A 15,288-nucleotide genomic window follows, 5' to 3' on the forward strand; every position below is an offset into this window, starting at 1 on the left:
TACCTTAATAATTTTAAAGAATTTTTTTATCAATTTCTTTTGGTATTTATGCTTGTAAAAAATAACATTGACTTTCATACAAATACTATTAACATTGTGAAAATGATGAATCCACATAATGAAAAATTTTGTGTTCACTTTCATGTGCAAAATACAATAATTAAACATTTTAGGGTAGTTTGTCAGGTCTAGTCTGTAAATTTTCACCCAGGAGATGAGGCCTGAACATATTTTGAAGCAAATGTGTTCAGGGAAGTGAAAATATAATATACTGGAATTATGTGTAGAGTGTAAAGAGATCAAGAAAGTTCAGATCTGTCATTGTTTAGAGTTAGACTTTATCTTTTAGTTGGTATAGAATTGCAAAAAAAAATTAAAGGACAAAAAATTGAAAATTGAACAAGACAGTACAGTATGGAAATTGAAAATTGAACAGGACAGTATGTGATGCATATTGGAAGGTAATAAGAAAGATGATTCTTTTTGTTCTTTTTAGACAATTTCTAGGGTGGCTCATGGGCCCCAGGAGGAGAGATCAGAGTAAGGTGGAATTATATCATTTATTAAAAAGAAATAAGAACTCAAGAGAGAAAGAAGGAGTTTAAATTGACCTAGTAAAATACCTTCCTTAGCCTTTTTTTTGACAACAGATAAATAATGTGCAGATGTAGTGACAAGGTGTAGAGCAAGGCACATCTCCCACACCAGCCACATGAACACCCAATAATCATCACACTTATGAACCAAAAGGACCTTTATTCTATTTTTATAAGTTATAATAAAGATTGTTGTCATGATGAAATAAATGATTAAAATTTAATTCATTTTATATAGATCATAAAATCCATGCAGTCAATTATATCTTGGTTAGTATAACAGATTGAATCATATCATAACTTTATCATAATCATATCATAAATTCATGATATATAAAGAAATTTGATGTCAGGAAAATATCTAAAAGAATGGCCTGAATACTTCTTTTCTGGTATTTTTTTCCATTTTTCTGAACCTTTCATTCTGTTATAATTCAGTTATCAATTTCATTTATCAATGGACATGTATGCAGTTCTAACATATATTTCAAACTAAATGTATTTGAGAAGTTCACTTGAAGTATGCACTTTAGCGTAAAACAGGAAGTTGTATAAACTTATCTATGTCCTTCTCGATTCTGACCATCCTTATGGCTATTCTCCTTTCAGTACTCAGAATCAAACTAAATATCTCTGCTTAATCTTTGTCAGTGCCAGGTTTAGTATTTGTGCCATTTAGTATTTGTGCTCTATCAAGTTTCTTAACCTTTTTGAGGCCATAGATTCCTTCTGTGAATTTTGCTTAAAAATATTTACATCATAAAGTAGTTTTGAGACTTAGATAAAATAAAAAATTATTTAGAATATATAGTGCCTCAAAGAGATGCAAAGTCTATATGTCAATAATATCTTGGTGTATCTTTAATATTACTTTTTTGAATTTTAAATCCTATCAGAAATATGTTTTAAAATTTATTTTTATAAAAGAGAAAAAATCTAGCAGTGACAAAGATTGAGCATAGATGAATTTTAATACATTTGAAATTTTTAATAAAAAATTTATGTGTTATCATCATAGGTTGTTTTCTCTGTATGGTTTACCTTGTCAAATTAAACAGCTAAAATTGATATTCCTAAATATGAAATAATAGCCAACTGTGTCTCTACAGTGATCTTTAAAGAATGTTATAATGAATGATGTTCTTATTAAGATAGTATGTCCAGACATCTATGCTAATTTTCTATTTTGAAAGCCAAGATGAAGAGCATATGCATTAAATTTGACATTAGGATAGGATACTTTTTCCTCAGTTTGCCCTTGTTTTAAATAAACTATTCCCCTCCCACTGTGGCAAAAGATGTGTAGAATTTATTCATACTTTTCTCTTCAAAAAGTTCTTAAGAGTAAAGGAACTGACACTTAATATTTTATGACATATTAGTTGTGAACTATGTGAATTCTCCTTTAACATATAGATGAATTTTCCCTCTCCCTGCATCTCCTTAATATGTGGAAGAGCTAAATAAGGTGTGGAGCATTACAGAGTGTTTTATGGATTGCTGCAATTAAGTGCATATCTCCAAGCAACATAGAGCCATTATGCAAAACCATTGTGAACAGATGATACATTAAGAAGCACAGCTCTGCTGTGTAACTAGTTCTTAATACTAAGAAATACTGCAGTTGAGATGGAATATGCAAATAGAACACCCTTTGTTGGTTTCAAAATGAGAAATCCATTTCTACTGCACAGTCAAGTTAAAATAGAAAAAGAAATCAGTCAAAGAAAATTCAGATATTTCTCCTCCTTTTTGCTTCTTTGTAAAATAATTCCTTGATTTTTGCCATTAGAGATAAATAGGAGAATTATTTGCACTGTGTATTATTCCTCTGGAATGATTTTATACTTTTATTTCCTAACATTTTTCCTCTTGTATTTACTCTAATGAGAGAAAATGGTGATAAACCATTACTCAAGAAGTCATTTATGCTTTTCCACTCTCTGAGTTACCTTGACAACTTAAGTACAACAATAATAATAAACAAATAAATTTATATACTTTATTTTACTGACAGGATAAAATGGTTAATAAATGGTGAAATGATTTTATTTAGGTAAATAAATTTGTAGTTGTTTCTCTTTTGTGTTCATCTCAGGTGCACAGGGGTCATCTCATGATATTCTGCATTTTGTCTCACACTGTTCTCCTAACTCACCTTTTTCTTATTCTTCATCTCTAATCCCCACTTCTCTGTTTTTGCAGATTTCTAATGAGTTTTATGTATGTACTTGGATAAATACTTATGATATAAAGTATGTCTCACTAAATAAGTCATCTGTGCTTAATTCATATAGCTATAATTCAATTTTATACATTTGAAATTGTACAAATCCAGTATAATTATCTTAACATGTCTCCAACTTCTCCTGATTCTCTCTAATTCTGGCACTTCTGTGAACAATGCCAAAATAAAGCAATCATGTCTATGTTTTTTCCAAACTTTTTCAAGAATTGCTCTAAACTTAAATCTATGAGTGAAATAACTGGATCAAAGGATATATTACATTTCACTTCATTTATAGCCAGATTTAATTCAATGATCTAAATTTTCATTTAAGTATTAATGTTTGTATGCAAAAATTTAGAGTATTTATATATTTAAAGGTTTTATGAGCATGATGTAGATACTATTTATTTTATGTCTCCAGATATACAGATCTCTCTTTTTTCAATTTAAGAGAAAAATTGAGGGAAGTTACAGAGATTTTTTTATATACTCCTTGCCCCACATGAGCAGAGCTACCTCAAGTTAACATCCTGTGCCACTAATAATATATTACTATTTGTAATGAGTGTGTGTGTGTTATAGTCCTTGAAATTATACTGATATAATCAATACCCAAAATAGATAGTTTTTTTGAAAAGACAAAACTCTGAACATAGTAAAAAGATCAGAGATTACCATCTATCAGTGAGAAAGGAGTAAGCAAAGAAAAGAGGATTTGGTTGGGGGGGAGGGTGGGTATGGCGTATTGAACTCAGGGGCTCCCAATCTCTGAACCATATCCCCAGGCCTATTTTGTATTTTTTATTTAGAGACAGACTCTCACTGAGTTGCGTAGCACCTCAACGTTGTTGAGGCTGGCTTTGAAATTCTGGTCCTCTTGTTATAGCCTTCCAAGCTTCTGGGATTCCGGCATGCACCACAACATCTGGCTGAGAAACAAGGATTTTGGGGGAATTGTAACTATTCTGTATGATATTCCCATGGTGGAACAATAGATTAATTCAAATTATAGTATTAGCTTTAAAATAATAATGGCTAGACAGAGCTTTTAATAAATAAATATTTTACCAAAACTGATATTGGAATGGTAAGAAACATACAAAAACATGCTGTCATTTGGCATTAGGAAAGTAAAAATTGAAAGCACAAATCGATAATGCAGGAATGGCTATCATCAAATGACATATAATACTGATTGTTGTCCTGAATGTGAAGAAACTGTATCACTTACACATTGCTAGTGGAAGGCAAAGTACTTCCAAAGCTTGGGGAAACCTTGATTGACTACAGCAAAAGCTGTGCCCTCTAAACCTGGCTGCAGCCAAATAAAACTGTTTCCTGCTGTCTTCAGTGCCTTACCTCTTCTGTACCTACAACAGTCATAGTTTAAGATTCATATATTAGTCTGAAAACGATCAATAAATAATTAGAAAACTTGCATTTTCCACTTTATGCTAAAATGTACTGGGCATTTATTACATGCCAGACACTCTTCTAAGCCTTTAGCAACATTTTCTCATTTAATTTCCCTAAGTTATAAGTTTACCATTGAGAAAATTATGGCACATAAAGATTATAAATTTGCATCAGTTATAAGTGGTGGAAGCAGAGTTTGAATCCAGGCTATATGACTTCAGAGTTCAGGCATTTTTTTAAAAAAAATCCTTATTTTGCTTATTTATTTTTATGTAGTGCTGAGGATCAAACCCAGTGCTTCACATGTGTGAGGCATGTGCTCTGCCACTGAGCCACAACCCCAGCCCCAGAATTCATGCATTTAACTAATCTGCCTTACCTTTTGATAAGCCCAGGACATTTATGACCCATAAGACATTGTTTAATGGCCTTACAAATTACAGTGTCATAAATACCTGGGCTTCTTTAGTTCTCACATATGAAAATTGCTGAGACATTGTAAGTCATTTTTCATGTACACTCCCTAGCTTGTAAGGGATCAGCCTAACTCCCTGCAAGGTCTAATTGTAAGATTAAAATATTTTTGAAAAATGGTGCCCTCTTCACCAATTCTCCCTACTTGCCTGTCTTCCTTTCTGCCTTCCTCCCTCTTTCCCTTCCTTTATGCATTTATTTTTTGATGTGGATACCAGGGATTGAACTCAGGGATACTCAACCACTCAGCCACATTCCAGCTATATTTTGTATTTTATTTAGAGACATGCTCTCACTGAGCTGCTTAGTGCCCCGCCTTTGCTGAGGATGGCTTTGAACTTTCATCCTCCTGCGATGGCCTCCCTAAACAAACCACTGGGATGTCAGGCAAACACTACCACTCAGGCCATGTATTTATTTTTATTCTGACTTTTAATATCTCAAATGATAAGACTTCAATGCATATACAAGGCACGCATAACACCAATTGTAGGAGGGACATAACACAATGGTGCCAGTTAAATATTTCACAAAGCATAAACAATCTTAAGTTAGTGTGGACCTAATTAAACCTCTTCAAAATACAGATGTGAAAACCAGACAGAATTAAAATGAAAAATGGACAAATCAGTTATGGTACGCAGATGAGAACTTTCATTCAGGCCCCTGACAGTCATCAGTGTGGATGCGCTGGGTGGATGCGGGGGAAGGGGCTCTTGGGAACTGGGTTGGAGCCAGGAGGCGCCAGCCAGGCACAAGCACTCACAGACTGCAGTCGCCTTAGGACCCCAGCCCCCACAGCCCACCCGGAGACTCCAGCACTGAACGGCTTCGGGATCCAGATCCCACCAGTCTACAAGACCTGGAAATCAGGGAGAGTCGCGCCCTCCGCACATCCCGCAGGAAGGAAGCATCCTCCAGATTAAAGAGAGCAGAGTGGGAAAAGCGCTTAGTCTCCAGCTGGGAGGCAGGGATGCGAGCTGCTCTGTGTCCACCAAGCGGGGCATGATCTACCAGAACCCAGACCTCGGGTTTGACTTGCTGCAGACTTGCTTCTCTCCAGACGAAGATGAATTCTACTTCAGTGGCCCTGACTCGACCTCCCAGGGGAGGACATCTGGAAGAAGTTTGAGCTGCTGCCTAGCCTTCTCCTGTCGCCCAGGTGCGCATTCCAGGAGCGCGGTCCAGAGCTCTCCTACCAGGCCACTGACATGCTGCAGCCTGAGGCCGAACTGTGTGGCACCCGCGCCGAGGAGGACGAAGCCTTCGGCCTGTGGGCACTTGGCGGCTGACACCCACCCGCTCATCCTCCAGGACTGCAGGTGGGGCCGCTTCTCAGTTGGCGAGAAGCTGGTGCAGGCGTTGAACACGAAGCTGCAACCTGGCCGCGGTTCGCCAGCCGCGAGTCCTGCTGCCTTGGGCCCGGGCCCGCGAGCTGGAGCTGGCAGCCCTGGGAGCCCTGGGTGAGGCAGGACGGCCAGAGCCTGCCGCGCTGTAGCCGCCTTTCCTGCGGAGCTCCTGGACCCCGACCTGGCCTTCCCCTTCCTGGTGAACAAGCGGGATCCCGCACCTGTGTCCATCGCCCAAGCTGGTGCCCTGCCTTGGGTGGTGCTGTGGTTGCTGGAGCAGCCCCAGCTGGTGCGGTGGTGACCTCCCCTCTGCACTTAGGCGGCCTCCCTGCCAAAGGTGGTGACCACAGGACCCCCGGAGAGGATGTCTTGAGCGACTCGGGTAAAGCCTTTTGTGGTCTGTCTGCCTCCCTGGAGCCATGGAGCTGAGGGTCCCGGTCCCTTTGTTACCTTTGGTGTTTTGACTCTGGGGAGCAGGAGCTGTTGGTGGTGCTGCCAGCGTCCTCCTGGTTAAAGATAGGCCTCCCTGAAGTTGTTTCCACCTTCTTTGGGGACCTTAATCTGAGCTGTGTCTATCCTCACCCTGATCCCTCATCTTCATTTCAAGGGAAAAGTTGTGGCCAACCCGTGGGGGGGTTAAAAGGCTGCTGCGGGCTTTCCTGGGCAGAAACCTGTGAGTGCCAAAGTGGAAAGGGACTCAGGCCCTGGTTATAGGAAGTGAAAGACTCCCCCAAAAGACACAACATCTGTGCAAGATCCCACTCAGGGCACAAGAAGTTAGAAGGAAACTGTACAGATGGTGGCCACTGACTTTCTTCCTCACTAGAGGCAGTTTTTCCTCCTCGCCATAATACCTGGCTGACTTTGAGATCCCAGTTGTGTTTTGTAACCCAGTGCTCTTGAAGATGAGGGTGAGCACTTGGGACCCCTCCAGAAATGCCAACATCCTGGTAGGACTCAGAGATGATTTCTTTGTATTTGCATCTTAAATGGATGGGAAGGGTTAAAAAACAACAGCCAGCTTTTACCTGGAGCTCTGAGAGTTCAGAACTCCACCCAAATACTAGAATAGCCCTTGTCCTTGGAGCCTGAGGCTGGGCCTCCTTGGGACTTGAGAACCACTGTTTCCACATTGCACATGGATAAAAAGTGTGAGTTTCCTTCAGGGCTGGGAATCTATTCTTCTAAGACTCCTGGAAGGGAACGTGGTGCTAAGCCTGCAGTTTGAAAGGGTTCTATCCCTTGAATATCTGTGCTTGGGCAGGTTTCAGTGAGGAAGCATTTCCTTCCAACAGCTGTATTCTTGGAAGAAAATCAAAACCCAGGCTTAAGGGGACCCACAAGACTGGAACAGCCTCCCATTTCAGTTTTAGAACAAATCCCACAGATTTTCAGCTTTCCATTCCCATCAGATCAAGCCTAAGTTGTGTTTTGATTTTCATGCTTTCATTTTAAACAATAATTTTCTGTCCTAGTGTGGTAGTAAAAGAGGAGAGGAGGGGAAACCCACACAAGCTGCTACACGTTTTTTGTTGCTGTTCTTGTTGGTGACTTAGGAGCTGCTCCCACCAAGGAGTGTGTAGCTGCTGTGAGTGATGGCTCTGTACTTCAGATTGGACCTTTGCTTGGTGAAAAACTGCCTACTGTATGAAACTCATCTTTGTGAAACTAAAGTTATTTTTCTTCATCAGTTAATTAAAGTGTTCCTTGAATTTAAGTAGTGAAAATCAAACTCAGCAATGAGTTTCGATAAAGGAGACTCCTGAAATGCAAAGATGGAAAGGTCCATGAGTCCATGGGGGCAGATTGCCTGGAAATTATGCTAAAAGCTCCCATTACTGAATATCTGTCTCCTAAGCCCATCTCTGGGCTAAGTTTATATGATATATACTGGAATAGTTCTCTGTAACAATAATCTTTGTGTAAAAGCAAATAGTTTTTCAATAACAGTCTTTGGATTAATAGGAAGGCTAACTGAAGGTAAATGTGTGCACACCAAAACTGCATACTGAGAGTCAGAAACAATATTAAGAGGAACATTTGAAAAATCTAATAAAGCTAAGGTAATATCCCATAATTCAGCAGGCTGAACAGAGGAAAACTCATGAGGATATACTTTAGAAGCTATAGGAGTCTAATATCCTGCTGAAGTTTTGTTAGCATCAGTAAAAACAGTAATACTGGAAAGAGGAATCGAAGAAATAGGGTTTACTAATATCATAGAATGTTTTCTAAAAAATTCAAAGACTTTAGATTTAGGATACTGAATAGTTAGAGCTCCAGAATAACCAGCTAAAGCAATTTACCAATTATCATTTAATTGTAAATTGTAAGAAATTTGTTGCTGAGTTATTTGAGTAATAATTTGATTTGGCTCTCTACCACTCAATTGTAACAATCTAGATCTACCTTTAATTATTAAAAAGGCTAGTTTATCCATATATGTAGTTAATCGTTTATTATACTTATTAGGTAAAGAAAAATCCATTCTATTTTATGATCATTTTGAGTTAGTACTCCAGACGGGGAGTGAGGAGTATGGAAAAGAATTAGTTGTACAGATTTTTCTAAGTCTATATAAGACAAATATCCTTCATTTAGACGTTGTTCAACTAAAGTTAACTCTTGTAATGCTTGTTTAGTTAAAGTTCTAGGACTATGTAGTTCAGAATTACCTTCTAAAGTAGCAAATAAATGCTGCAGTTGATAAGTAGGGATTCCTATAGTTGAACAAATCCAATTGATATTTCCCAGTAATTTTTGAAAGTCATTAAGAGTCTTTAAATTATCTTTTCTTATTTGAACCTTTTGAGGCTTAAATTTTTGTTTATCCAAAACAAATCCTAAATATGAATAAGGAAAATCAATTTGCACCTTCTCTGGAGCTATTTGTAATCCAAATTTAGATAAAGCTTTTAGAACTGCTTTATAAAAACAGTCGAGTTCAATGTTAGTAGGGGCTGCTAATAAAAGATCATCCATATAATGATATAAAATATAATGAGGGAATAGTTGTCTAGCTGGTTCTAAGGCTCTGGCAACAAATTCCTGACATAATGTAGGACTATTAATCATGCCTTGAGGTAACACAGTCCATTGAAAATGTTTAGCAGGTTGATGATTATTATATTCAGGTACTGTAAAAGCAAATTTTTCCTTATCCTTAGGTTGGAGAGGGATTGTAAAAAAACAATCTTTTAAATCAATAACAGAAATTGACCATTTATTTGGAATCATAGCAGGAGAGGGAAGTCCTAATTGTAATCCTCCCATAGGTTTAATACATTTATTAATTTCCCTTAAATCTGTCAATAAATGCCATTTTCCAGACTTTTTGTTAACAACAAATACAGGGGAATTCCAAGGTGATGTGGAATATTCAATATGTCCCGCCTGTAATTGTTCAGTAACTAATTGTTTTAATGCCTCAAGCTTTTCTTTTTTTAAAGGCCATGGCTCAATCCATTTAGGAGTACTGGTTAGCCAGGTTAATGGCATAGCTCGAGGGGACTGAACAGTGGCTACAAGTTTTTTGAAGGAATATTAACGTGTGCTCCAAGCTGAGATAAAATATCACAGCCCCAAATATTAATTGGAACATTGATTATATAAAAGGCTGTTAAAAATCCAATATTCTCTAAGGTATGACATGATAAAGGGCCAGAACTGACCCACACATCCGTTATTGCCCCTAATCCATTTAATGTTGTTTGAGATTTTTGTTTAGGCCATTCTTGTGGCCATTGTCTTATAGAGATAACTGAGACATCAGCTCCAGTATCTATTAACCCTTCAAAACATTTTCCTTGTATAATTAGAGTTAAAGAGGGTCTCTTACCAGTAATTAAGGTTTCCCAAAATATATATTTTTTGTATTATTAAATCCTTCAGTCCTTGATTGAATTTTAGAAGGAAATTGAAAAAAAGGTAACAGCAAAATCTGTGCTATTTGTTCTCCACTGATCAAAGAAAGGGTTTGAGTAGAATATGCCATGATGAAAATTCCATCTGTAAAGTCAGGATCAACAATGCCAGGAATAACATGAATGCCTCTTAAGGCGGAACTAGTACGTCCAACAATTAATCCAAAACTCTTAGAGGGAAGAGGTCCAAAACCACCAGTCTTTATTTTGTAAATTCCACCTCCAGGAGATATCAAGACATTTCATTAGTTGGTAAATCAGCAGCAGCACTTTGTTCCTTTAAGGACTGGGAGTTTCCCATGTTAGTTCTGAAAGTCCCCCTAAAGTTTCTTTCAACCCGGGGCGATGCCTTTCGATATTTTGTTAGTTCTGAAAGACCCCCTTTCGTTTTCTTAACCCGGGGTGCTTACCCTTTCGGTGCTGGATCCTGCCGACTGCGCCAAATGTTGCAGTAATTCACTTGCAGGTCAGCATGGGAAAAGAAAGAAGAAGAAGCAGAGCAAGCGAAGCAGCAGCAGAAAAAAAGTCCTTTATTGTGTACAAGCAATCTTTTTATAGTATTGTGAACAAAGAAGGCAGCCTTCCAACAGCAATAAATCAGGTCTTTCAGCTAATTAAACATAGCACACAGAAGTTTACTTTCTAATCAGAAGTGACCCGCTTCTCATGGCTAATCTACTCTCGGCCTGGGGTATGCTGAACTCTGCTCTTTGTTTAGAACAGATAAAAAAAAAATTTCTCAGCGCCCTCCAAGCCCACTTGGCAGAACATCCCGTTTGCAGGTAAGTCCTCCCAAGGACAGCAGACACCTCGTTTTCAAGCATGTCCGCTGTTGCCTTTCTATATCTCCACAGAATATCCTGTTTGCAGGCAAACTCCATCAAGGACAGTAATAGTAACGCAGTCACATCTGATTCTCTACACACCTGGAGGCCTGTGGAGGGCATGACACCCATTGCCGAGCCCCTTGGCCAGAGGCATCTGCAGAGCCTAGATTGGGTAGGCAGAGTTAATATGTCCAAACGGCCACACTTCCAAAATCCATATACTGATTCAGTGTACTTCCCATAAAACCCCAATCAGTACATGAATTCATTTGGAAGAATAAGAGACCCAGATTAACCATGTAATCGTGAGCAAGAAAACCAATGCAGGAAGCATCACAATACTAGAGAACCAAAGAAGAAAGGAATAGAAATCTATTGATTTTTGATGAATATGATTCATTATTTCTCTGTGTATTGAGGTTTAGCATCTTTTAAAGATCTGAATTGAAGCTGCTGTCCTGTAGAACACTCAGAAAGATATGAAATACAGGGAATAGTATACAACATAGAAGGGCTCCATTCCCCCAGGAGGAGAACCAAGAAAACCAGAATGAATAAAGATAATATAAGTGGGACTTGGAACAGAAGCTACACTCAGAGGTAATAAAAGGAGATAGGAGAGAATACATATAATAACCAGTCAGAAAGGATGAAAATCAGGGAAGAGCAAGTTGTACCACACTTCCCAAAGCAAATTTTTAAAAAATGCCAGTAAATGAAATGGTCAGCAATGTCATATGGTGCTGGAAGGATTTGACTATTAAAAAGACATTTATACTTAGAGGGTAAATGTCTGAAAAAGTTACAAGGTGGGCTGGGGTTGTGGCTCAGTAGAAGAGCACTCCCCTAGTATGTGTAAGACCCTGGGTTTGATCCTCAGCACCACATAAAAATAAATAAAATAAAGATATTGTGTCCAACTACAAAAAATAAATATTTAAAAAGTTACAAGGTATTGGTAGAAACCACCAGAGTAAGTCATTGTTTGTAGAAGATAGGATATGGAGAGAAGATGAAGAACATACTATTCACTTTACAAAACAGAATATATATCACATGGGAGGTTCAAGCCTGAGCCCTCTAAGAAATACTGCATCCAAAAAGTCACTCCAACAGAGGAATGAACTCATAGAAACAAGTAAGATAGCCAACAAAGAAGTTGTCACAGGTGACATGGGTACAACAGGTGAGATTAGGAGGAGGCAGGACATAACAACAGTGGACCAAAAACTCTGTAACTTTCCACACCTCTGCTAGGCAGAATGGACCCACAAAGAGGCACACGGATCTAATCCCTGGACCCTGAAAGTGAGTTCCATTATATGGCAAACTGGACTCTGCAGTTGTAGTCAACATAATGAATCTTAAATTAGATAAATTATTGGGTTTATCTGTTGAATATAATCTAATAGGAATCATTTAAAGCAAAATACTTTCAACTGAGCTAGAAGACAGGCACATCAGAAGTCAGTGAACTCATAAGTATGAGACAGATTAAATGCATCTGAAATCCAGGTGATATCTAGAAACTAATAGCACTCCCAAGCTGTTAGTCATCAAGAAAATGGAAACATCAATCCTACAACTGCAAGGAACTGGATTCTGCCCCCAACCTGAATGTACTTTGTGAATAAAAACGTTTTACTTCTTTCTTCATGATAGATGTTGCTATTTATTTACTTGTCTGTCTTATCTGAAACTCTAGTAGAATGCTGAAAAAAATTTACAGAGAATATACTAGTCCCGTCAATAATCTCATAGGGAAAATATGCAAGCTTTCATAAATAAATTTATGAAGCTATGAGGAATTCTAGAAGTTCTTCATCTCACGAAATACTTTCTAGAGACATTTCTATGTGGATATAAGACAATAAGCCACAGATTCAAAAGCATCATAAATTCTAAAAAGGAGAAATTTTAAGAAAATTAGCATAATTTTTAAAAGTCAGTGAAAATAAAACATGTAAAAGAATATTTAAATAAAACATACAATCATGAAACTTTTTATGAAAGGAACCAAAGGATTTGAGGATCATTTTAAAGGGAAATAATGTAGTCAAATGAAACATATATATTTTATATGACATAAAATATATGAGTAGAGTTTTAATGGAAGACAAAATTAAGGTTCCTTAAAAAGTTTAAAAAATAAAATAGATCCCACCACATGATTCAGCTATGCCACCTCTAGGTATATGTCCAAAGAAATAAATTTAGCAAACAAAAGAGGTTATGACATACCGATGTTTATTACAGTACTAGTCACACTAGTCAAGATGGAATCAGGATAGGTCCCTGTCAGCAGTGACTGGAGATAAACACAAACACACATACACACACACACACACACAGGCATATATTCAGAAAAAAAACCCACAGTGAAATGTATTTTGGTCATAAAGAAAAATAAAATAATGCCATTTGAAGGAAAATGTTGGAATTGGACAACATGATGGGAGAAATAAGCAAGACACAAAAGAAATATCATACATCATCTTAATATATATATATATATATATATATATATATATATACACACACACACACACACACACACACACAATTGAAAAGTCTGAAAGTAAATGGACTATTAGGGAATGTGAAGAGAACTGGGGATATGGAAAGATGAGGGAAAGACAGGATCAAAGACATGATAAATACATTATATATGCATGTATGAACTGTCACAATGAAACCCACTGATTTGTACAATTGATATGTGTTAGTAGTAAAATAAGTAATTTGTGACAAATAATATTTTAATTTCAAAAAATCCATGCTAATTTAGTCTTGTATTCAGAAATTTTTTTGCTAGCCTTACATTTAGGCAGAAGTGTCATATGGAGATAATGTACTTCAGTATCTGCCTGTCTATTGTGCCCACAAGTCTAATGTGAAACTCTTAAAACACATTTTTTAAAATTCAGATGTTTATAAACTGATTATAATATAGTGCCCATAACCACTGAATCTGGTGGTGAATCCTTTATTAAATACTAATATTCTGAAGGAAATTGTATGAATATTGACAATAAATGGGTTATATAAGAACTGTAAATTGCTTCAGGTCAATTTGGTATCACCTGAGTTTTGACACAAAGTTATGGAGTATATCTTGTTTCCAATGTTTATTTAGTATAAGTGATTTTGGATCTGTATGTACTTTTTTTGGTAAATTATTATCTCTGTACTATAGTCTCTTTGGGGGAGCAATTCTTCTATAATAAAAGAGAAAAATTATTTTTAGAGAAATCTGAGTGTCAGATTCTAGTAAATAACCCAAGCTCACAGAGCAGGTAAGTGTCAGAGTTAGAACTGCTCCCGCATTGAGTGTCTCTGGATTTCTGGTATCTTCTCTTAATTTCCAAGGTGTACTCAAGGGTACTGGACTGGACAACTCTATTTTCTATTCCATGAGGAAAATTGCTTCAAAAACAACATTGCTTATTTGCCTTTCCTCATTATGTACCATTGTTTAGTACCAAGTGATTCTGGTTTTAGGTGGCTCTTAAAAAGATATTATATATTTGTAATGAATGGCAGAAAACTCACTGTTAATACTTACCAAGAATAATTGTTTTATTTTCAAAACAACTGGATGAAAATTGTACAACTAAAAAGAATGTAAAAATAAAAAGAGTGTACTTAGGACTACACATTTGGGCAATGATATTTTAGTTCTTCTCTAACATAAAATGCCCCCAAAACAATATTTTAAAAATGTATATAGTAATATAATTACAATATGGATGATTTCATGGATTACATATTTGAGATTTTGAAATGACCCTTATTGGAATCTTATATTATTGTTATTATTATTGTTATTATTATTATTGTTATAATTATAATTATTATTATTTAAAGTTTCTGCTAGGTTTTTTAAAAATATTTATTTATTTATTTATTAGTTGTAGCTGGACACAAATGTTTATTTTATTTATTTTTATGTGGTGCTGAGGATCGAACCCAGGGCCTTACACATGCTAGACGAGTGCTCTACCACTGAGCCACAGCCCCAGCCCCTCTTATATTATTTTTAATGTTCCTTATACTCTCACAGAATTAAAATGCATTTCATATCACATTGTCTCTACCTGCTTGGTTCTACAATGCTTATATTTCTTGATGATTCTTTAAATCACTAGCTATAAAACTTCCACAAGAATGTAACGATTGTGTTTCAAATTGCATATCAAATAAAGATATTATCTCGATATTTTAGAAATAAAAATTTACAAAGAATAGGTAACTATCCCCAAGGAGTTTATTGACTAAAAATATCAACTAGTTGGCTATTTTATCTGCACATAAATAGGGGAAGTTTTAGTTGTTTCATACTGATTGGACTGAAGTAAATTTGTATATATATTTGAGATAAATACTAACTCTGATAAATTTTAAGTTATTCACTTCATAAATTATATTTTTGAAAAAAAAACCCTCATGGTACTTTTAGTTGAGGAAAGTAAA

At 36.5% G+C, this 15,288-nt stretch overlaps 1 pseudogene; it reads right to left on the reverse strand.

Annotated features, from left to right (window-relative positions):
• Positions 1–644: 644 nt before the first annotated feature.
• Positions 645–753, reverse strand: LOC144252868 (small nucleolar RNA U13; annotated as a pseudogene).
• Between the last annotated feature and the right edge of the window lie 14,535 nt (positions 754–15,288).

The sequence above is a fragment of the Urocitellus parryii genome, unplaced genomic scaffold (assembly GCF_045843805.1).
Source record: "Urocitellus parryii isolate mUroPar1 unplaced genomic scaffold, mUroPar1.hap1 Scaffold_61, whole genome shotgun sequence".
Classification (NCBI taxonomy): Eukaryota; Metazoa; Chordata; class Mammalia; order Rodentia; family Sciuridae; genus Urocitellus; species Urocitellus parryii.